At 41.7% G+C, this 25,448-nt stretch overlaps 1 protein-coding gene across 1 annotated transcript in view; it reads left to right on the top strand.

The window, feature by feature from the left end:
* The window catches only part of DCUN1D2 (defective in cullin neddylation 1 domain containing 2), a 596,128-nt gene that overhangs the window by 555,841 nt on the left and 14,839 nt on the right, over positions 1 to 25,448 (top strand). The gene's annotated exons all lie outside the window — the stretch shown is intronic.

Raw genomic sequence — 25,448 nt, 5'->3', positions numbered from 1 at the left:
TTAGTGACACTTGCATTTTTTGTGTCTGTCTAGGCCCCCTTCACTTACAGGAAAGTTGTGGGAGCTGCCATGCCTTTAACCCTCGTGCTTTGGTAGAGCACAAAAAATAAGTTAATCTTAAAAGGACTTCTTCCATCCTCTCTTGCTGATGCTGTTTGTGGAGAATCGTCAAAAAATTATCTAAATCATCTCCGAGCTGTTGCTCAGTTTCATTGAGGACCTCAGAGAAAGTTTCTAAAAGGCCTTCTTCAGATCCAACAGTTTCTTCGTATCTGTCTAAGAAGAAGAAAATTAAGTTGTCTGATCCGATCCCCTTCGATCAGACAAAAGAAAAGAGTACTTCTTTGGATTAGATAGCATCTTCGGATCTGTGGTCTCAAAACACAGGGTCATCGACTCTGAAGACCTCCGATCCTCCCACTTTTCTGATAATTCTACCTAAGACAAGGTACCCTACACCTGTAGACCCTGTTCTGTCAAGGGTACTTTTTCCTTTTCTACACAGACCAAACTCTCCCTTCCGGCAGTCCTCTTACTCTTCTAGGAGTCTCATAGCAGATGATGTGGAGAGGGTAGTGAGACAGATGCCCTTGGTGCAGGGCCTCCCAGTGATTGTTTCAGCTCCTTCCCCTTCAGGTCAGGAAGCCCTTGTTTCCAACACTCCACCTTTGACTCTTCTTCCTCTGACTCCCACTGTGAGTTTGGAGCCCATGGATCTAAGTTGTGCAGGACTGTCTTTTTCAGGTCCGAAGATCGCTTTATCCTTGGATGAGAAGCTTGCTCTGAGCTCCTCCAACCTATCGGATCTGGAGAGCGCTCAGAGCCATTTCTGCCCTGTCTGATCCAAGGTGTTACAGTCAACTCCAAGGGCTTCGAAGCCATCTCTGCACCTTGGAGCTTCAGAAAAGGTTAGTTTGGCTCTGACGTCTGCCTCAGGGTGACTTTCCTGGGAGCAGGGTGGCACCAGGGATCAGAAAGCTTGCCTATCCCTCTCCAGGAAAGTCAGCCTTTAGGACTCTGGAGAGCCCTGTCAACTTCCATGACACAGACTGGTCCTATTCCCTTGGGTTACATATTCCCTGCTCTGTGTCAGGAGTCTCCTCTTACCCTCCCACAGGGGCAGCTGATACCAAAACCTCAGAACACTTAATTGGCTATTTCTACCTCTTCCGATACTTCCAAGATTATCACACTGAAGAGATACCTCAGAAGAGGACAAGTAAGAGGAAGCATCTAAATTCCCCTGAATCTGTCACAGAAGACAGGGCTTTTGAGGAGGGCAAAAGGTCCTCATGGTCACCTCCTGCTGATGTCTCATTCGGAAACATCCTTGAAATCCTAAAACAGAGATGCCAGCAATCTTTCAGAGGAATCTGCATTCCTTGAGGCTTTTGGTACCGGCCCATCTACATTCTTTGTGATTCTGTCTGTAGATGAGCTCCTAGATTTGGTCTCATGGTGGGCATGGAAGGAACCTGACTCCATTAAGCCCATACCAAAGAAACCTGACAAAATTGTCTCCTCATCAGGACAGACAGTTCTGGTCCAAGGGTCCCCCTCTTGATGCCATGGTTGTAGCAGTGGCCACCAGGAAGGAACTAGCCATTGAAACTTTCTCTGTTTGTCCCCCTGACAAGGAATCCTGGGCTATGGACAGATGTGGGAAGTATGTCTATGGTTCAGGGACTATCGCCTTGCAGTCTCTGAACTACCTGGCACATTTCACCAGATTGCAAAGGGATCTGATAAAGGAACTGTCAGATACCCTTGCAGGAACTGAGTCTGTGAAGGTGAAGGATTCAGTGCCCTCACAGCCGGTGACCCTTCAATCAATATTAAATTCATCCATGAGGCTCATATCCAGTGTGGCAGACAGAACTTCAAGGGCAGAAGGCCGAGGAGTAGCCATTAGGAGACATGTCTGGATGCGCTTGTGTAACATCACTGAGCCTTTTAAGTCTACGTTTGTCAGTGCTTCTCTTGACGGCACCTGTCTTTTTGGCCCCAAAGTAAAAAATACATTGTCCAGATGTGAGAAGGATGGAAAGACCCTTTCTGCCATTGGCATGCACTTTTCCATCCCCAAAGACCCTTCTGTAGTAATCACCAGGGAGGTGGAAAAATGTGGTTCAATAAATCACACGGATCTTTCCAAGACACACGTGGAGTGTCTTCCCCTAGGGGCAGAGGGGGAAACTCAAATGGTAGATGTCACCCTCACTGAAGAAGAGGCCCACAAAATCAAGGGTCCAGAGATTCTTTCATTGGCAAACCTTTTCAGCACTCCTGAATGAAGGCCCAATTGTCCCCCTCTGGAGGCAGTCGGGGGTCATTTGTCCCTGCACCAGAGAGCCTGGATAGAGATAAAAGATATGTGGATGCAGAGGATCGTATTCAGAGGATATGTAGTTCCATTTTCCCTTTCTCCTCCATCCTCCAAGAAAATCCCAGGTGCCACCCAATCAAAGGGATCAAGCAGCCATACAAATACAAAAGCTGCTAGAGAAGAGTCATCCAAGAGGTCCCCCAGAGCAGAAAGGATCCGGAGCTTACTCAAGATTCTTTTTAGTGCTGAAGAAAATAGGGTACTTGAGACCACTTCTGGATCTCCGCAATCAAAACAAATTTGTTCGAAAGACAAAGTTCCGGATAGTCATGGTTCAGTCCATTCTTCAGTTTCTGGCAAAGGGCGACTGGATGTGCTTAGTAGATCTCCAGGATGTGTACTATCATATAAAAATAAACAAGCAATTATTCCAGCAGGGAGCCAATCATTATCATTTCAGAGCACTGTCCTTTGGCTTCACGACAGCTCCCAGGGTGTTCACAAAATTTATGGCTGTGATAGCAGCTTACTTGAGGCCGCAATGCTTTTGTGTGTTTCCATACTTAGACGACTGGCCCATTACCCCTCCGACTAGGCATCAACTCATTATGGCAAAAGAAGAGGCTATCCACAACTATACAAGATTATAGCCATAAATATCAAGAAGTCCAATCTAGAACCAACCCAAATTCTAGAATTCATAGGAGCTCTACTAGACACAAAGTCAACAGTAGCCTCTTTATCCCTTCCCAGAGTTCAAACCTTAAGGTCACAAGTCAACAAAATACTTTTCAGTACCACAATCTCTGCCCGCTTATTATTTTAAGCTCTGGGATCAGTGGCAGCAGAGACAACCCTTGTTCCACCAGCCAGGTTTCATATGAGAATTCTCCAATGGATGCTCACATCTCAGTGGTCGATTCTTCTAGTCTTGTTAGCCCCGATACAAATTACAAACTCTTGCAAGAACAGTCTGACATGGTGGATCCAATCAGATCAGGTATTACAAGGTTGTCCATTTGGTGACCACGGACACTTCCCAGCTAGGGTGAGGATATATTACCTGGGAAAAACAGTCCAAGGCATATGGTCCCCTGAAGAGGCAAATTTGCATATCGGCATTCTAGAGTTGAGAGCAGTGCTTTTAGCGTTGCAAGCCTTTCAGGATGCTATCCCATCAGGAATGACTGAAATTCAAACTGACACACAGTCAGTAGTTTGGTACATCAACAAACAAGGAGGAACCAGATCATATCCCATATGTTGAGAAGTGCTCAGGGTGTGGCAATGGGCAGTATCTTCAAAGTCTTTCTCTTAGCAGTACATATTCTTGGGAAGTCCTGCGTGCTAGCATACATTTTCTTACCTAATGAGTGGTCCCTCAATCAGGAGGTTGCAGAACAAATCTTCCATAAATGGGGCTAGCCTTGCTGCTTCCTCTTTACATCTCCCTAAACAACAAGTGCAGCAGCTACTTTGCCGTGATCCCCTCACAGGGGGAGACGCAGAGGGATGCTCTACTCCATGATTGCCCCCCCCGGATTGCTTTACGCACCCCCCCCCAATTCCTCTAATCCCAAAATTCCTTCAGAGAACTGCCAGGTTGATTATCAAAGTCATCCTCATTCCTCCTTTTTGACCTCAACAGATTTGGTTTCCCTTCCTGTGGCCTCACTTAGTTCACCAACTTTGGATTCTGGACCCACGTCTGGACCTCTTGTCTTATCCGACGGTCATTACACATCCGAACCTTACAAGCCTCAAGCTCACAGCTTGGTTTCTCCAATTTCAGTAATAACCAGACATTCTGTAATCTCTTCCCCTGTGCGTCACATCTTGCCATCTTCCCTTAAAGTCCACTAGAAAACTATATGTTAGTAAGTGGAAAAGATTTGTGCATTGGTGTACTCAAAAGGACATAGATCCTCTTTTGGAACCAGTTGATCATGTACCAAAGTTTTTGATGCAGCTTTTTAACCAGGGGGCTAGTTCTTAAACAGTGAGTGTTCAATTAGCAATTTCTAATTTTCATAATGGTTTTGATGGCCGCTGTCTAGCCTGTCACAAACTTATGTAAAGCCTTTTTGCATGGCACAGTTTTTCTTAAACCACCTTTTAAAGATCCCATGCCTCTGTGGGATCTCAATCTGAGACTGCATTCCTTGATTCTACCATCCTCTGAGTCTACTAATGATTGTGACCTAAAATTTTCGTCTTGGAAGCCAAATTGTTAGTTGCCATCTCATCCGCCAGACGAATTTCGGAAATTCAGGCATCGTCAGCAAAAACACCTCTGTATCTCATTTTTCATAAGGACAGAGTATCTTTATGAACTAATGCATCCTTTTCACCCAAGGTAGTATCACAAGTCAACATCAATCAATGTATTAATCTTCCAGTATTCTTCTTGAATTATTCCAGTGAAGGGGAATATTTACTACATTTGCTAGATGTTCATAAACAAACAGTTACGTTTTTATCTTCACAGGAATAGAAAAACTGATCATCTCTGTTTCATTTGCTGGATTGAATTTGGGCAGACCTTTTTCTAAAGCCAATTTGACTAAATGGCTTACTGACTGTATATCTTTTATTTATAATGAGACAGGAATGGCCTTGCTGTACAAGGTACTGGCTCATTCTATCACAGCTGTGGCAACTTTAGTCTTCCACTCAAGGACTTCCATGGATAATATTTGCTCAGCAGCAACTTGGGCTTCCTCTTACACTTTTCTCTTGCATTATAAGTTGGATCTGGTGTCCAATGGTAGGGTATCTTTTGGCTCAGTGGTTCTCAGGAATATCTTTCCTTGAATCCACCCTGGGTTCTAAGCAGCTGGGTACTCTGTCCCATCAGTCGAGGACGGAATGAAAATTGACATTGCCAGATAAAGAAGTTATGTACTCACCATAATGTTCCATCTGTATTGTCGATTTTCATTGCTCCTTTACTCCCCTCCCACCAACCCCCAATCTTTTAGGTTTTTCTTCTAGGACAGGGAGAAGATATAACAATTGGGTTGCATCTTTTTGCCTTTACCAACTCCAAAAAGGCCTAATGGTTTTTATAGGCCAGTTTTAAACGTGATTCATACTGTAAATATTTCTTCCCCAGATACCATACAGTCAGAGTAGTCAATACATGTAGTAACAACTCTTGCTTCAGAATATAACTTTAGTCTAGGTTTTGTCACGACATTTAACTTGGACTTTAGATACATTAGAGATATAGTTTGCAAAAACTGGAATATTCTCACGGAAGACAAGGAATTAGTAGCAAAATTGGGGCCTTCTCCTAAATTTATTTTGAAAAGAGCTACCAGTTTTAAAAATCTGCTCCAACAAAACACTAAATCCAACTCAGTGTATGCAGGAATGAAGAAATGCGGGAATTGCCATTACTGTAGGTGTATGGACATGGGCCTCACAACAATAGTGAACAATAATAAGATAACCTGTAGAATGAAACACAACTGTAACTCTATGATGGTGGTTTATTTAGGTGTCAGTTGTGTGAATTATTCTACATAGGCAAAACAGAAAGAAGGCTTAAGGATAGAGTCTACGAACATGTATATAGTATCAATAGACAAAAAATGGACAATGCTTTGGCAAAGCATATCTTTCTGTGTCCTGAACACTCATTTAAATTTCAAGTTATAGCTCAGGTGGCACCGAATCCTAGGGGAGGCTCCATCCTGTTAGAACTCAAAAGACTAGAACTTATTTTGCAAATTCGATTAAATGCCCACCCAGGACTCAATGATATGTGTTCCCTAATGTGTATTTTGAAACTGAAAAATCTAATGAGATAGTATTGGGGACCTTTCCCCTAAATATACTTTTACATTTTCAAGTTTTATACTCATACTTACTGTTCTATTAAATTGTTGGACAGAGGTTTAGCGTATTTTTGTTTTAACTAGTGTAATTGTGGATTTTAGAAATATTAATATGGTCATTTCAAATACATGCTGTTATTCCTTAAGTAGATGTGACTAGCACTTTAAATTTTTAGCTGGGATGTCATGTGACTTACTGAGCTGGGATGTCATGTGACTTACTGAGAGGGTTACTTAAACTGTTTCTTGTGAATGAAATACTTGTATCTGATGAAGTTCGACTATTTGGTGTGGACGAAAAGCACTTTATAATAAATTAATTTGTTGTTCCAGACGTGGTGCCTTATTCTTTGGGATTTTGCAGTTTGTTTTCTTGTGTTTCATTGGAATAACTTCAGAAATGGCATTGCCCCTTCCTCTGTAAGACTCTCCATCCTTTTTCTTCATCCAAATTGTACACGTATATATGTAAATTGTAAGAGTATATCTTTTTTAGTGCTTGCAAACAAGATCTGAGGTAATGGGGAGAATGCTTTATAGGTAAGGTTGAAGCTTGAGAGTTTTGGATTGCCACTAGCTTTTACAAGCAGCTGAGTTGGATCCAACGCCTCGGATCTAAACCCATTAGTAAAGGAGGAATGAAAAGCAACACCACAGATGGAATGTTATGGTGAGTATATAACTTTTTTTTATAAGTGTATACTTAAATGTGCAAACATACACAGGCATACTTGTGCATATTTTTATAATAGCAAGCAAAATGTTGACATTCCATTAGGTGAAAAAAGTTTTGATTTTTTTTGTTTGGTTTGAATTGAACCACATAGAGCACTGATCCTGTTTCAGTCTCAGAATAAATGACAAAATGCAATATATGCATGTAATATATAGAATTATAGTCACAGTTGTCTTGAGGGAATAAAGGCAATAGATTAATGGCATTATATACAGACTGAGTGAAAAAAAACAATATATACATGCATTGTATATAGAGTGGAAATCAGAGTTGTCATGCTGAAAGAATCACAATCAAAAATAGAGGAAGGTATGTAGGTGGAAGAAGGAAATGAAGAGGTCAATTTATATGACCAGGAAGATAGCAGTTGTGTTTTCTAATGTTTGGTAATGTGCTTTTGTGAATGGAAAATGAGCTAAAAGGAGTGATATTTAAGAAAAGAAAGGAGAGAGCCCCACAGTTTGGGACCAAGGACTGAGAAAGAGTGGTCTGTGCAGTGAAGCCTACTTTGGGTGATTTGAAACAAAGGACATGAGTGGTTAAGATGTCTAAAGATGTAAGTTGGTGCATCTCTGAATAGTCTGGAAGCTGTTGGAGGGAAGGTGTCAAACTTGATAAGTTTAAGTAGTTGAGAGGCAAGTAGAAAATTAGCATATTGTTTCACATGCAGCCATTTAGCTTTTTCAATAGCTTTGCAGTAGTGAATCATGTTTTATATTAAAAATTCTTTACATACACTGCCAAGCTTTTACAGATGTTTTAAAGCCTTAATTTCATATGACAGGATGACTGTGCCAGAACTTGAAGTGTATAGATAACTGTGTTCGCACTTTTTAATTTAAAATTATAAAAGTCTTATTAAAATTAGAAAGAAAAAAAAACAATTTTCCATCCTCAGAGTAGTTTTGGACAAAGTATTATTTTAATACAATTAATTTAGTAAAGGATTACCCTAAACTTTAAAAGGAGGCATAACCCTGGAATAAACCCAGAAGAGAGACATTGCATTAGTATGTCGTCCCACTTCCCTGCTTTTCACATAGTAAATAGTCTTGGTTTTCCAGTCCACGATTTGTCACTATGTTAAGTAAGCACTGACACTAGTTGCTTAGACGAAGACAATGTGGCTACCTGCTGGTGATTTTTCATCATGTGTGTGTGATATCTCAAAAGTGTGTAAGTACTTCAGTCTTCAGTGACTGTTTTCTCATGCAGCTTTAAATAACAAACAGGTAGCAGATGACCAGATAATTATGTAGACAGTTGACAGTATCGTGACCTGTAGTCAGGCTTGGGCAATCATCCTGTGGACAGTGGCTGGGAGCAGTGGATGTGATTTACTATTCAGCTAATAAAGGTCATGGTGCAAACTGCATATGTAATTTATACACAGACCCATGCACAGTGGGTGAGTAATATACACAAGTGCATGCCTGAAAGTGTCCAGATACACTGTTGATAAATAGTGGCTTTGCAGTTCAGTCTGTGATTCAAAGATGTGAATCACAGGGTACATTATAGAGCAGAGAGAGAATTTTATGAGAATCCAGCTATGGATGGAAAGTACAAAAACCTGAAGTCTTTCACCTAATGACCAAATAATAATGATGCGTTGCTTAGTATAACCTAGCTGAGCAAATGCATCTGATTTACTTGTGCTGGCATCACGCATTAATGTAGTTTTAAAAGTATGCAGTGCCACATTCCATTGTGCAGATTACATACAAACCCACTGCATGAACTACACCTAGCCCACTTTCGACAGAGTGACATAGTTAAGCTCCTAACAGTGGAAGCAGTTGATGAGCTAGACCCCTCCCCCCTTGGCATATGTGACCATGGACAGTTACATAAATATTACTGACGTGCTGTTGTCCTTAACAGCAGAGGGCTGTGCATGACAATGCTCCACAATGGGCAATGGTAGTGTTTACTTCTACACCCTCTGTACATTCCTCATGGAGTGCCCCCTCCAAAAAAAAAAAAAATACACACTGTTCCTGCAATATGCCTTTTATGCATGTACTGCAGGGAAACAGAAATATTTCTGTGCCATGGCTGAGCATGGTACATATGTGTGCAGTGGACCATGATTCATAATTGCATTGTAGTGCCATTATTAGCATAATCTGTGTATGTATATGAATCCTATGAATGCCATGACCACGTAGTAAACAAAGTGAGCACACCTATGAAGCTACAACCTTTGTTTATAGATCCTGTGGAGTGTTAATAGCACATACTCCCAACAATAACAATCCATCTCTGTCTTTTAAAAGCCACTAGGGATAGGGTGTGATTGTTGAGCATGAAATAATATTAGTAGCAGGGGATTAGATAATTTGATCAGTCAGTCAGAGGTTTCTTTAGGGAAGATGAGAACAGATGGATTGTCAAAGTAACTGATGCTAGCAATCTCTTGATCACAGCTGACTGGTTTTCAGTCACACTTGTTGTGGGCATTGGTGTGTGTGGGTGTCAGAGAGAGATAGAGAGAAGCAAGATCACACAATCAAACATCAAAGGTGTATCCCATTAGAAAATGTTTACTTTGTGGGTGGGGAGGCACTTCATGTGTGAAAGAACATTGTTGATCTGTCTTATCATGACTGTGTGTGCTTGTGTGAAACAAGCTGAAATACATAGCTTAAGCCAGCATTTCTTTCATTTCATCCCAGCCATACATTTAGTCGGAAAGTGTTTTTACTTTTGTTGGGGCGGGCTAGTTGAGGGAGTCTGAGGAAGTCTGTAATTGAAAGCAACTGATGTGTACATTCACGTGATCAATGGTTTATTTTATTTCTTGGGGGACTGTGTGTGAGAGAGAGTGTGCATGCAAGAGAGAATAAGCTGAATAGCATTACTCTTGCCGTAATGTTTTTCAGTTGATTACAGGCAAAATTTAGAGGTATATGTATATATATATATATATATATATATATATATATATATATATATATATATATATAGTAAGAAAGCATTTATTTTTGAAGAGTTAAGAAGGCAGTCTGTTGGAGAAGACTATTGATCATCTGTTTTGCCTCTCAAAGGCTGCCTTTTTGTCTTACAACATTCTTTCACTTCATCTCATTCAGCCATGACAAGTACTGTACAAAGAATTATAAGCAAGTTGTTTTGGGGATCAAGAGTAGGCTGTTTGTGAAATCAGCTAATCTTCCATCTGGCTTGTCAGGAGAAGTGCATTATTTTGAGATCTGCATGATATCAGTGTATAGCTCATAAACAGCAAACTGAATGAGTCAAACTTGTTAAAATACATAACCAATGAAACAGTGTCACCAGTTAAAGAATTTCTTGCAAGGATATATGCTCTCCTGCATTCCCACGACATAGGGGTCTTTGTCTATATGCTCCTTTTCTTATACATGCTAATAACGTAAATCAGACGTGGGGAAAAGAGGAACTCCCTGCAGATGTGAAAAATACTCTTATTACTGCTGTCTTGCAGTATAGCCAAGGAATATAAAATGTTGTAGAACTAGGATTGAGGAGACTACATTTCACATGTGTTCGATATGTGTATGTCTCTGTCTGTGTGAGTATGATGAGGTGAAATACACCACTGTTACCATAATTATTTCACCTGATTACATCCAAATATCAGAGTTTTACCCAGTCGGAAGTTGGTAATTCTTGGGAGGGGGCAGTGAGGAGAAACATCAGATCATAGGAGGTTACTAGTCTATTGTCCCTAAGGCCTCTACAAGCCTAGCCATGGTATACCCTTGTTCCCTTATGGGTCAAGATATATAGTCTGTTAGCACACAAATCTGAGATCAGCTCTAGTTACCCCTGTCTAAGAGGGACATAGGTGAAACCCCCGGTGTAAATTTACATTTTCCCATCCAAATTTCCAGGTTGCACTTGAATAGGATCATTAAGGAGCTCTGTTTTATATGAATTGGGAGATTATTCCAGAGGAGTGGCAACCTCTGGGAGACGTATCTGTTTCTCCAGCATGTCTTGTCAATTTCACAGGCTAAGTTAAGATCCCTAGAGGGAGTGAATCTTATCCCATTCTGTGACTGGCCACTACTGATACTTCACCATTTAAACTGTCATTGAGCAGGCTTATCAAGGGCGCAGGGTAAGTACTTGAGACCAGTGAAGAGGAAATCTGTGAAAAAATAATTACAGCTACTGTTTGTAGACAGTTTCTGTGGCTTTGTCAGTCAGAGGACTTGTAGCAAGTCAAAAGTAGCATATTCAGATAGGGCAGTCATTGTTCTAAAGGACCCGAAGTTATTGATCTGACATGGAGAGTTCCATCTTTGCCAACCACTTGGAACAGATGCTAGCAGGTAGAACTTAGCCTGCTGTCTAAATATTGCTAGGATGTGCAGAGAAAGACCTTCAGACCCTTTTTGCTGCACATTGAGAAAACTGTCCTAAAATGACACCAGCCTCCCGTAATGCTTTTATTCCCTGTATTAGTGAAAAATCATTGTTCTATTTAATTTCTACTTGTACTGTATAGGAGCATTGACATTTTATCTGTACTTCTTGATAAAAATGGGTCAATTTAGTCCATTTTTTCTGTACATTTTTTGAGAGTTTCTGCTTCTCTCCCCCTCCTGTGCATTTTTGCCTCTGCCTCTTACCTTTACTCTGCATGGGTTTATATCACAAAATTGAAAAGACTGCTAATCGAACAGCATTTACATCGAAAATGCTGTTTATCGAAGTTGCTTGGGGGGGGTTGTGCCCCCCCCAGTTTGATGTGAATGCTGTTAGATTACCAGTCTCTCCAATTTGGTGATATAGACCCACTCTGCATGTTCACCTTCAGCTGTACTTCAAATTTAACAATTCCCTTTTATTGTAATTGCTCTTTAAAAGATGCTACAAGTTTGTTATTTTGTGATGGGTTTCTGTAGCATAGTTTAACATTAAACCTTTTGTTGTCTTTTCATTCCTGTAGTGTGGATGGGAAAGAATTTACAAACTTGAAGTATGGGAGAAAAATCCTCACTCAAGACAAGTATATACAGTAACATTTGTGGTGCTTTAAAGATCTCCACTTTTTAACAATAGGAAAAACAGACCGTCTTTAGAAAAATACAAAGTCTAGCTCAGTTCCTAAAAATGGATTTGATATTAAAGGTACCTTTCAATTGAGAACCACAGGTCTTAGAACAGAAGAAGCTTGATTTGAATTGTCCAACATAAATGAGAGAAGAGTAAAAGTATAAACTAGGCTATGCTGAATCCAACTAGGCTAAGGATTTCATTTCAGGTCCAACCTCCATAAAAATCCAGATCTGAGTATGCTCTTTCATCCTTCTCTTTGCCTGACAATATTTAACCTTCCTGTCACTGAGATTTCTGAGAGATGTCCTTCAAGGATGCATCTGCAGTCCTTACAAATGGGTTGTCCTGTCGTCAGGCAGCCCTTCGGTCGGCCGGATTCCAAAGTCTGGGTCTGGCCTCGGCTGGTGTCGCACTTCACCCGACGTCATAGCTGCAGTTCTTCGGGTATAAAGGCATCAGCCGGCGCCATCTTCCTCAGTCTTTCTTGCCGCGTGGCGCCCAAAGCAGAAGCTGTTCGCAAGTGCCGGTCAGTCAGAACCAGAGATTACTACTACCGAATACTACTTCGAAGACTTCTAAAAAGCTAAGTACCCCGTTGGTGACTCTTTCTTGCCTCAGCCGATGTCAGAAAAAGTGAATAACTGTTTAACTTGTGGGAAACAAATACCTCATAAAGATTTCCACTCTTACTGCTTACCTTGTTTAGGCCCAGACCACGACGTAGCAGCTTGTCTAGCCTGTGCTTCTTTTAACCGACGGACGCTTAGACGTCGGTCGGAATTTGCAGAGCAGTTTTTCGGCTCTGATTTTGCAAAGATTATGCCGTCGGATCCTCCGACTTCACAAATAACCAAAAAACGCAAGGAAAAGGACCGACACTCGCGGTCCGCGGTTTCGGCCGAAACCGCGGTTAAGCCAACCACGAATGTCTCGGTTTCGGCTGAAACCGAGCAAGCGGTTCTTCCTCCAGCCGAAAACTTGCCTTCTACCGAGGCCTCTTCTAACCTGGTGGAATCGGCTTCTGAAATCCAACCTGCAGTTGCGGTTTCTCAGGAATTATCTGACACTATTCCCTTGGATATTTCAACCCCTGCACGTGGAGCTGCTAGGCCTCCTGCAGCCATGTCCATTAAGGCCTTTGCCAGGGCCAAAGCAGCTAAAGCTTCAAAAACTGTGCCTGTTAAGCCCCCCTCTCACAGGCCCAGCACCAGTTCCCATATGCTTTCTCTGGCAGAGGATCTCATTTCTTTAATTCGTGGATCCCAGCCTCATCCAGACAGGGCTTCTCAACCACCTCCAGAGAAGAGGCCTAGAGCAGAGCCCCCAGAGCCAGTATCCACAGATGATTCCTCTGATGACTCAGAAAATACAGACCCTCCAGAGGCTCCTTGCTCCCCTTACGAAGACTCGGATGCTGAAGAGTCCATCCCTTCTGCCTCTCCACCTGAGGAATTTTCCTTTGGGGAAACCTTGCATGCTATGAGGGAACAATTTCAGTGGCAGGGCCAAGATTTCTCAGACTCCAGGAAAAGGCTTAGAACCTTTTTACATTTGCCACAGCATAGGCCTTTAGCTATACCTCCAGTTCTTTCTGTTGTAGATGATGCTTGCACTTCTCCTGATTCATTACCTACGGCCCCTGCTAAGCCCGATAGGGTCACGGACACTCATCACCATTTATACAAGGCTCCTTTTGCAGATCCGAGACTATCTCCCAGGGGCCTAAGGCTGTAGCAACTACATCTGCTAAAAACCCCCTCCCCTCTGAAAGGGAATCCAGGTCCTTAGAGAGATGGGGTAAAAAAGTTTACACTTCTGCTACTCTGTCAGCTAGGGCTTTGAACTGCCAATTTCATATGATTCAATATCAAGAATTTATGCTAGACCAGTTAACTAAAAAACTGTCCTCTGATGAATCTTTAGATAAGAAGTATGTTCAGGAAATGATACATAACATACAGCAAGTTAGTAACCATTCTTTAAAGTGTGGCTATGATGCATTGGTGGCTTCCTTTAGATCAGCCATGACTGGCACAGTTATCAGAAGGCATGCATGGTTGAAAGAGCAGGCCTTACCGGACCATGTCAAGTCAAAACTTTTAGATGCACCTATGGACAAGGTCAATTTATTTGGTTCTCCTGCACAGCAGGTTCTGAAAAAGATGGAAGAGAAGGCGAAATCTGTACAAACAGTGAAAGATTTCTTACAGGTTCAACCTCCAAGGTTTAGCAGGAACTGGCCCTCCAAAAATTGGTCCTTTCCGGACTCCTCTAAAGCTCAGAGAGGCAGGAATAGGCGTTCAAGAGGCAGAAACCAATCCAGGGGTGCCTACAGGGGACGCCAGTGGCAGGGTAACAACCAGCGAGGCACAGATGCAGCCACCACCACTACAACAACACAATCACAGTGACTTGGCTCTGGCACCGCCTACCAGGGAACAACTGGCAGCACCCTTAGGCGGAAAGCTAGCCTTATTTTCAAAGAACTGGCATTGCATCACAAGGGAAAAATGGATTTTGCAAACTATAGACCAAGGTTACAGGTTCCATTTCCATACTCTACCAGGAAAGAGAGGAATGCCAAACCTACCACCTACTCAAAAGGCAGAAGCTCTAAAGCAAGTATCTTAATTATTAAGAATGAGAGCTGTGGAAAAGGTACCATCTATGGAACAAGGAAAGGGATTTTACTCCAGACTATTCCTGGTACCAAGAAAAGAGAGCAAATGGAGGCCTATTCTCGACCTGTCCGCTTTAAACACATTCCTCATTGTTCCAAAATTCAAAATGCTGACCCTACAGCAGCTTCTTCCCACGTTGGGCAAGGAGTCTTGGCTGGTAACTCTAGATCTCAAGGAGGCATACCTGCATGTCCCCATACGACCAAATTGCAGAAGATACCTCAGATTTCTTGCAGGATCAGAGCATTATCAATTCTCAGCATTGCCCTTTGGCTTATCTACTGCGCCCAGAGTGTTCACGAAATGCCTGGCATCAGTAATTGCTCATTGCAGGCTTCAGGGAATCCAAATTTACCCCTACCTGGACGACTGCCTGATACAAGCGGACAACAAAAACAAGCTAACAGAAGACTTACAAAGAGTCATTTACCTGCTGCAAGCCCTGGGATATACAGTCAATATAAAAAAAGTCAAGGCTGATTCCATCCCATAGAATAACCTTTCTGGGTGCAGAGCTGGACACATCAAAACAAATGGCATTCCTAACTGTAGAAAAGCAAGAGCAACTACCTCTCTACTTCTTGACATTAACAAAGCAGAACCATCTAACAGCAAGAAAAGTACTGCAAGCCCTGGGCTTCATGGCATCCTGCATAATTCTGATCCCTCATGCCAGACTGCATATGAGAAAACTACAGTGGTACCTAAAGAATTTGTGGTCTCAACACAAGCACAGCCTAGAAACCAAAATTCCAATAATCCATTGCCTGAAGCAAGAGTTCCTATGGTGGGCTCAGGCCTGCCAATCAAACACAGGATTGCCTTTCTGCAACACTCAACCAAGCCAAACCATCACGACAGACGCCTCAGACCTCGGTTGGGGGGCCCACATGCTGGACAAGTGCATACAAGGCTTATGGACTCAAGACCAGCTGCACCTGCACATAAATCTAAAGGAAATGCTGGCAGTAAAATTGGCAATCCAGTCATTCAGACCATTTCTCCGAGAAGGTCAGTTGATGATAAGGACAGACAACACCACAGTTATGTGGTACATCAACAAACAGGGAGGCACACATTCATACCCTCTATGCCGGCTGGCACTGGACCTATGGAATGTGGCTCTGAGCTACAACATTCAGTTACAAGCAATTTTTGTACCAGGAAAAGAAAACATTCTAGCAGACATATTAAGCAGAACTACCACGGATGCCCACGAATGGATGCTGCATCCGGACATCTTCAAAGCCATCACAAGAAAATGGGGACTACCACAAATAGACTTATTTGCATCCCCACTCAATCACCAGCTAAAGAAATTCTGCACAAGGACGTACCACCCACTTGCTTGGAAGGTGGACTCCCTATCTTTCAGTTGGGAAAACCTGACAGCATATGCATTCCCACCACTTCCTTTGATGCACAAGGTGCTATTGAAGATCAAAGAGGAACGGCCAAGGATCATTCTGATAGCTCCAGACTGGCCAAGGCAACATTGGTACCCATTACTGAGGAGCATGTCTCTGGAACAAATATGGACACTACCCCTGACCCCATTACTGTTAACACAGAACAACTACAACATCCTGCATCCAAACCTGAAAACTCTGCAGCTGACTGCCTGGAACATTACATAAGATCAATTAACCCAAATTTATCCCAAAGGGTTAAAGACATTATCCTTGAGGCTCGCAGACCTTCAACAAGAAAGAATTATGCAGCAAAATGGGAAAGATATCTCATTTGGAGTACTGCAAAGGGAGAAGATGTTTCACTGGTAAACATAGCCAACATCCTGGAGTACTTGGCAGAGCTCTTCCATACAGGCCTGTCCTATTCTTCCATCAAGATACATGCATCAGCTATTTCAGCAGAATACAGCTTGGATCCTCCTGTCTTCTCACATCCTCTGCTCAGGCAGTTTCTGAGAGGAATTAAAATGTAAAACCCCCTAGGAAACCACCATTGCCAGCATGGGACTTGAACTTTGTGCTAGAAAAATTGACACTTCCCCCCTTCGAACCAGCAGCAACAGCAGAATTACAATACTTATCCTGGAAGACTGCTTTCCTGCTGGCAATCACCTCAGCAAGAAGGGTTTCTGAACTACAGGCATTAATGGCAGTGCAACCCTTCCTGATCTTCCATCAAGATAGTGTCCATGAGAACAAATCCTACATTTATGCCTAAGGTGGTATCCAGAGTGTCTTTAAATCAGGCTATCCACCTACCTACATTCTTCCCCAACCCACAGAACAGGGGAGAAAGACTGTTGCATACCTTGGATGTACATAGACAATTACGCTACTACCTGGACAGGACCAAGTGCAATAGAAAAACTGACCAGCTTCTGGTAGCATATGCAACAGGAAGGGAAGGAAAACCAATTTCAAAACAGACAATCTCCAAGTGGATAGGAAATTGCATTAGATTTTGTTACTCCTACCATGGAAAGAAAACTCCAGAGAACATCAGGCCTCACTCCACAAGGGCTAGAGCCACTACCACAGCTTTCTTATGAGGAGTGGCTACCAAGGACATTATAGAGGCTGCTACTTGGACCTCCGTGCATACATTTGCCAAGCATTATAATTTACCTTTATACTCTAGATCCCGAGCAGGTTTTGCCACTGCTGTTTTGCAAGGGATCCTGACTACACCATAATCTCTCTTTTTTCCTCCTCCCCTAGTTTGGCTATGGTATTCTACCCATTTGTAAGGACTGCAGATGCATCCTTGAAGGACATAGTACAGTTTTGTACCTACCATAAATGTAGATGTCCGATAGGAATGCATCTGCAGTCAGGATTACCCACCCGCCTTCCCCTCTGTGGTACTCCTAGGGTATTTGCCATCTTTTAGCTAGCTTGGGGGGGATCTATTATGGTGTATTTGTTTGTATATATGTACATACATGCTTATTTTATGTGTTTGCTCTCTACTATTTGGAAACATTGGCATTTATCCAAATTTAGCCATCCAAGAGGGCACCTGGCATCTGGGGCAAGAAACACTGAGGAAGATGGCGCCGGCTGATGCCTTTATACCCGAAGAACTGCAGCTATGACGTCGGGTGAAGTGCGACACCAGCCGAGGCCAGACCCAGACTTTGGAATCCGGCCGACCGAAGGGCTGCCTGACGACAGGACAACCCATTTGTAAGGACTGCAGATGCATTCCTATCGGACATCTACATTTATGGTAGGTACAAAACTGTACTTTCCTGCCTTTCCCTTGTGAGAGCTGGAAACCTTTCATCCTTTTCAGAAGTAGAAGTCAGGAAATTATTTCTCTTGCTTACATACTTCTTCCAGGTCCATCAGGTTTCGTAGGTGTCTGTCAGTGTATTTGAACTACAATAAGGTGTTACAGGCATTTTCTGAGCTCCAGTATATTTGGTCTTAAGGCTGTCCCCCCCACTAATAGCGGAGAGGTGACTCATTCTTGTGAAATCTTTCCAGGCTGTCTTCCTACAAATATTGAGGTGGTCAGAAGTACAGAATTCCTGCCCATATGTTTCAGCTTGTCCTTCTGTGCTGTCCTTATTGGGCCACTTATTGGTTTTGGTTAGTTTGGAGACTATATGTGACCTGCAGTCATCAACATGAATATTGAGTGCAACTTTGCCATCAACTGAGGTTTTGATATTGAGACCACAGTTTTTGGCATAAAGTGAGGTTGTAATGTTTTGACTATAGTCTTTGGTACTAATGCTGTCAACATTGATTGTCCCATCAGGAACAATGTCTTCAGCATGTATTTTGGTATCTTTCAGACCTTGGGGGGGGGGGGGGGGCTCAACTCCTTGCCTTGGTATTGGTCCTGATTCTTTCAAGACTGACATCAACAAGGTCAGCCTTTCAGCCCTTAGTATTGATACCCCAGATGCCAAACCTGGGGGGAGACACTTTACTGGCCCAGGTGATCAAGATTAAGTTTTCTGGGTTGACAGGATCAGCTTCCTTTAGCTCCTGTGATGTTTGCTTTCTGTTACTTGGGATTGGCCTCACTGGCCCACTAAGTGGTGCTGGTATCAGTGTCATTGTTAGAGGTTTCTCTGTGTTTTTCCCCCAAAGTCCTGTGCTCACTTGGACATTTAGTTAGTAACCAAACTGTGTGTAGTACTTTTGTCATGTACCATCCTTCTAGTCAGGACATGGGGTTCAGGAGGCCATTGAGGGATGTCCGTCTCACTTTCAGCCAAGCTAAGTTAAATTTTTCTGTCTTGGACATGTTATCTTTGAGGTATCCCAAGAAGTAAAAATGGAAAAAGTGAACTCTCCACAAAAGCTGTCAACTCTAGATTTAAAGTATGAGGGTGTTTATTACCCACCATAGCTCCAGTGACTGCAGATTTGAGGAACTATTGATGATGATATGAAAAAAGGTGGGATGGTCTCCTTAAACCCCTTCCTGTCCTGAGTGCAACCTATAGGAGTCTTTTTGATCCCTTAAACCTCCTTCCTTTGTGGTTGCCCCAGTCTGTGAAATGGCACAACTGCCTGTTAAAATAGCATGGGGGATCCTCTGTCCTTCACAGGACTGGGCATTTTAGTTATAGACCACCAAGTTGTTTTCACAAAGCTCCTGTGCTACAGAGTGCCACTTTGCATTACAAAACAAGGAGTCACTTGCATGGAACAAACTAAAGAAGCATATTATTGCATCATCTTGTTCTTCCTGAGGGCTATTAACTGTTATCACATATGCTACATTTTCAGAGAGAGCTGGCCAGCAAAGCATATCAGTATTTGGAAAGGTTGCTGTATAGAGACTTAAACTATGCATTGCAGTCCCAAATGTCGGCTATATGTGCAGTAGCAAGCCTCACCATGTGTCTGGCTTATAACACTGCAGGTGGTTTAGCACAGTGGGTGCTAGACTTGCTGTGTGGACCCTGTTGCCTCTTACTGATTTTGCCAAGGATACCAAGTCGATTTTCATTAGTGCTCTTTTTGATGGATACTTTTCTTTTGGCTCCACAGTTAAAGCCAAACTGCATTTCAGCAGTGTGTTTAAAAATATTAGAACCAAAAACCAAAATGTTATCATGCCAAGCACAAGCCAGTCTAGCAAGGAAAAATCCTCAATCTTTAATCACAATCTGTTAAAGGCTTTTGTCTTGAGCAGACTTATCAGAACAAAGTACATTGTGAGCAATTTAATTTCTTTAGTATGTGTTTAAATACATGATATTGTTTAAACACTGTCTCCTGAACCAGCTATTACTGGCATACCTCTCAACTATCCCCGGTTTTAACTCAAATTGTATCTCTGTCGTCCTTAATCCTTCCTAAAACTGATGACCTTTGGAGAAAAGGTTGTGAATTACCCTTGAATAACAATGCCAGTAATCAAATTTTTTTTTATTTTGTCCATGTGTCAGATTAGTAGTACTAATATTTTACAAATGTCCCTGATTATTTCTGAGCTTGTCCCTGACTGGTTGAGAGCTATGAATAGGCTGCTAACTTCAGAATTACCTTTTATCTTGAAACATTTTCTGTATTCACTTCTGCACAACAGTCAGTAAAATAGTTCTCAGGTTTTTAATATCATTACCTCCATATTTCTCACAGACAGACAAGTTTCTGTGGATCTGTTTTGATGCAAGACTTAGTATAATTTTATTGTGGTGGTGCATACAGGCATTAACAGCTTGAGTGGTATTTCACTGGCTGTTAGGAAAAAAGGGTACTTGGGTATTATCGCAACCAGATTTTCGTGGTAATAGCACTTGCTTCCCGATCAAGACAGATGTTCGTTAATGTTGTTAAAATGTAATATAGCATGTTTTTTTTTTTTTAACAGTACACCTTATTTTCTGGACTACTATCGATACAATGTGCAAGACATGCTGCTGTTCTTTCTTAATGGCGCTTACTGGCACAACGTTCAATGGGCAGACTTGCAGGAAGCAACATGGGTGCCGGTAAACACCATTAAGAAAGAACAATAGCATGTCTTGCATGTTGTACTGATAGTCCAGAAAATAAGGTGTACTGTTGAAAGAAAACACGCTGTATTACACATTTTAATAACATTAACGAATATTTGCCATATTTGGGAACCAAGTGCTGAGAGACATTGTGTTTGATCTCCAAATAGAATCAGGTCAGTGACGTCATACAAGCTAAAATGAGGGGGAAAAAAAGGGCCAAAACATTGCAGCGAGGGTGCCAAATTAAAAAAAAAATGCATATATCTCTGATGCGACAGACTTTCCACTACGCTTAAAAAATGCACATGTAATCCTCAGAAGCCTAAGTACCTGCTGTTACTGGCAAGCCGCTACTGAATGCCTTAACCAATTCTTGCATTCAGCTACGGCGGTAAAGGATGCTGCAGCAGTCCTGACAATTGAAGCCAAACTTGGAAGGAATGTATGTAGTATGGCTGTTATTTCACAGCATGGGCTGACAAAGAAATTTCATTGGGCAGCCTTGCAATGCAGCGACATGCTGGTGCCATTAAAGAGCACGAAGAAACAACAGCAGTATGTTGTGTACTTCGTGTTTGTAGCCGTCCGGAAACCAGCCTATTTTGTTAAAACACACCATTTTCCATTTCAAGCACATTAACTTGCACATTCGGGAAGCAACTACTGTTGTTGTGAAAATCTGGTTGCGATAATACATAAGTACCGAAAAAAGTTTTAGTATACAGAATTATTGCAACTTAATTCATTTTCTCTGTATTCCCTAGCACTAGAAGCATGGGATGAAGATAATGAAAGGTTTACCATGAGAGAGAGTGTTGGTGTTTCAAGATTCTGTACACTTTTACTAAAACTGTAAACAATGTCTTAACTTTTTCATATGTGCATGGTTGTATAAGACTCTCTCTGTCTCTCTTTCGGCTTTTCCCAGTTAGGGGTCACCACAGCGGATCACCTTGTCCGCTCATGATTGGCAGTGGAGTTTTACGGTGTTGAGTTGCCAGTCCAGTGCCCGTCCTCCCACGGAAGGCACACACACGCACACACTCATGCCTAGGGCCAATTTTAGTGTGTCCAATCCACTTGCAATTACAAAAACAACACTTGATGTTAGCAGCTCTGTTCATGTTTTTATTTCACTATGAGTAAAGGTTGAAGGCATGTTTTTGATGACGCTATTTTGAGCTGGTCTGTTTATGATGTACTCAGTGTTTGGCAAGTATTTATTTTTAGCTGTGAATGGAACAGATTTAATATATAGGTTATTATTTTCCTTGCCAATGTTAATAAGCTGAATTAAGTCTGCCTGTAGTACTTTGTTTTGTAGCTTATTTTTTAATAACTTTATTGTAGCACACATTCTTTCTAGCACTCGAAAAGTAAAACTGTTAACGCCATCTTTCACTTTATACATTAGTTTTTGCTTTTATTTGAATATCCCTGTGGTGCTCTAGCCCATTTATTTTAAATGTACTAATTTTACCAACATAAAATTACTACAGCTATTACAAGATAACAAATATACAACGCATGCAGTATTACTGTGTACAGAATCATGAAAATCAGGCTTGGCACTTGATAATGGGTGTGTAAACTCTTATATAACAGAAATATGTTTACATGTACAGTTAAAGCGTATATATGTGCTGTATTTCACTACTAGGTTAGGCCGAATACTATAATCTTTCTGTAATAATTGTTTGGCATTTTTTGTTAGAGTAACCAAATGTATATATTTACGGATTACCTACAAATTTCTCTGTATCAGGGATGGCCTGTAAAATCTTTTTTTAACATTTCTGTTTTTTCACTAGTAATCCTTCTCAGAGCATTTGTCTTCCCACTATACATCAGATCATAATAGAAGTACACATCTGAGGTCTTTCATCCCCCAGTTTTCTGTGAAGTGGCATCTAATATTTATTGATGTTCATCATATTGATAACTGCTGCGGTAGCCTTAGCTGAATGTGTTATATCCTGCCAAGAATATAACAGCCAGCCAGCTTCCAAAGCTTCAGGACACCTTCCATGCACCCAAACTGTTAGGCAGCTCGAGCTGAGCTTTCTAAATGACGTCTGGGCGTGAAGCCAGTTAGCTTTGCTGACAGAAGAGTAAGCTCTTCTGGGCTTTCAAGGATTGACTTCATGCTATTCCTTTAGTGGGCAAATACGTTCCCTTGGGGAAAAAACTCCCATTTTCTTTTTTGCTGTTTCATCACTTTCCTCTTCAGGAAAGTTATTTTTAAGCTAGGTGTTTTAAGACTATTACATGACTGTTTTTCCTGTCATTTTAAAAGTGGTATAAAGTAACTGAAAACAATTTCTTCTTGGAAAATTTGTGTTTATTTTACTTTTGTGGGGCTGGAATAGTGGTTCATAGTGCTTTTTATTGTGTTTTTCTGGCAAAAAAGTAAGTTGTAAACTGGTAGCGTTTACTGGCATTTGCTGCCTGTCTTCCTGGGAAAGAGGCACCACTTCTGGCTTAAACATAGAACAGACCGCCAGTCCCACGGTCACCCTTCTAGCCATAAAAAGAAAAAAAAATTAAGCAAACTGTCTTTGCCACCACAGTAGGCTAGAAATTTTTAAGTGGGTAACTCTACTGTAGCCATTTATTGTACGTCAGACCACTCATTTTTTACCACGGATACCTCTGTTGTAGTAACTACAGCCACTATGGACTAGGAGTTAGCCATGTCCTCTGTGGCTGTTGGCATCCCTTCAGTGGGCAAGGGAAAGCCACTCTTGCTGGTCCTGGGAGAGGGAACCAAGAAGGTTTCCCTGTTGTGTCAGAATGCTGTGTCCATCCTTCGGGAAGCAGTGACTGCCAGTAGTGACATGGTTCACCCCATTTTCCTGTCAGAAATGAAAGAGAAAACCAAGCATGTATCTACTCCTCCTTAAATTTCATTGGGCTGCCTCAGGATTTCAGGTTATTGAGCCTTCTTGCAAAATAGTTCCTGATCAAAAAAAAAAGATGATACTTTTCTGAATCCAAACTGGAAAATGCAGGGACGTATACAATTTTTTCCTCAGATTTCTGATTTGACTCTGAGAAGAGCTCCATTTCTTATTCTGTCTATGGGGTTTTCTTTTATGAAACTATAGCTAAAATGTACTTTTTTTCAGTGTGAGAATACTGAGGTTTCTCAGTCCCTCATAGAATACTATGAGTTGTTACAAAAAGATTTTCCAGATCATACACCCTTTCCTCCTGTTTTGTCTTTTTGAGGACGTGTGCATTACTGCCTGCAATTTTCCTGATAGTCAGCCAGCTGTCCCTAAAAAGGCAGATAGGATGTATAAAGTTCCTCAGTCTTTTATATTTCTGTGCACTATTCCCAAATGTGACCCAGCAGTTTGATCTAGTTGATCCCACTGCTGCTAAGCACTTAGTCAGTTCCAATCGTACTCTTTCTGACATCTTTTCACCCTGGCACATTTTCTTCTTCCAGAAAGTTTGAATTTCCATTTTTCTGTTTGGCAACAGACAGTGTTTGGAAAATCATTTATCAAGGTTGCAAATGGCAGTGGGAGGAAATTTCTCCTTTCCAGAGGGGGGGTGTTATTCATCTTCCAGAGCAGACTTTTTTTTTTTCCCCCATCAGTTCTGGATGAGGAAGAGTTTTTATTCAAGGATGTCCCTAGTGCCAATGAAAGGAAATGCTTAGAAACCAGTTTTGGGTCTTTCCTAAAACCTGTTCGTGATCATGCCAAAATTCAAAATGATGTCACTTCACAACTTTGTTACTTCTTCTTCCTCTCTTAATTTCCCTGGTAACACTTAATTTAAAAGATGCTTATCACATCCCTGTTCATCCAGACTTCAGACCTTTCTTAAGGTTTTGTGTGTCTGGATCACTTTATCAGTTCTCTGAGTTATCCTTTGAACTATCCACTGCACCAAGTGTGTTCAGAAGGTGTCTAGCTTTGGTTATAACTCCGTGCAGGCTACAAGATATCCACATTTTTCCATATTTAAATGATTTATCTTTGCAGAGTGTTTTTGAAAGTGCCAGGAATTTCTTAGGTGAGAGATGCCTTACACAAGCTGGGATTCCAAGAGAACATTCAAAAGTCTTTCTTGGCGTCTTCACACACGATTGTGTCCCTGGGATGTCCACAGGACACAGTAATTCAAAGATCTTTTCTTCCATAAGAAAAATAGGTGTATAGTGATATCTGTTTCTAAGGTTAGCCACTCAGACTTTGGTCACTGTGAGGGGATACCTCAGGATTGTGGGTCTCATGGCATCTATTTATTCTCATGATACCCCTGGCAGGACTCCATACGAGAAAGATATAGTGGTATCTGAACTCTCTTTGGTCCCAGCACCAATAATACCCCTTTTCTTATCTTATCCCAGTGCTGGTGGTTATCAGAAGAGAAATCATTTGGTGGAGACCACAGATATCCTTAAATCCAGTTCTCCCCTTTTCCATCCCTGCTCCAAAGCAGTCAGTCATTCACCACAAATGCCTCAGAATTTGCTTATGGAGAATTTTCAGGAGGGATAAAAGTGCAGGGGTGGTGTGCGACACCAAGGACAGACTCGAGCACATATAAATGTCAAGGAGATGTTTGTCTTGCTCAAGACACTCAAGTCTCTAAACCATCTTTGATCCCTGGAACCTCTTCAAGTTGTTAAAGACAATACCACAGTTATGTGGTGCATCAACAAGCAAGAGGTAACCAGGTCATAACCCTTTTGTAGACTAGCTATGTTAGCTTGGGATATAGCTTCACAGCGCAATCTCACTCTACAGGCATCCCGCATTCCATCAAGCCAAAACTGTGTGGTAGACAAGCTGATGAAGATCAGGGTAGACTGTCACGAATGTGAACTGGATTGGGGGATTGGGTCTTTCCA

Source organism: Protopterus annectens, chromosome 5.part0 (genome assembly GCF_019279795.1).
Source record: "Protopterus annectens isolate FY-2018-M chromosome 5.part0, PAN1.0, whole genome shotgun sequence".
Taxonomy (NCBI): Eukaryota; Metazoa; Chordata; order Ceratodontiformes; family Protopteridae; genus Protopterus; species Protopterus annectens.
This window is presented reverse-complemented; position numbering and strand designations above follow the sequence as displayed.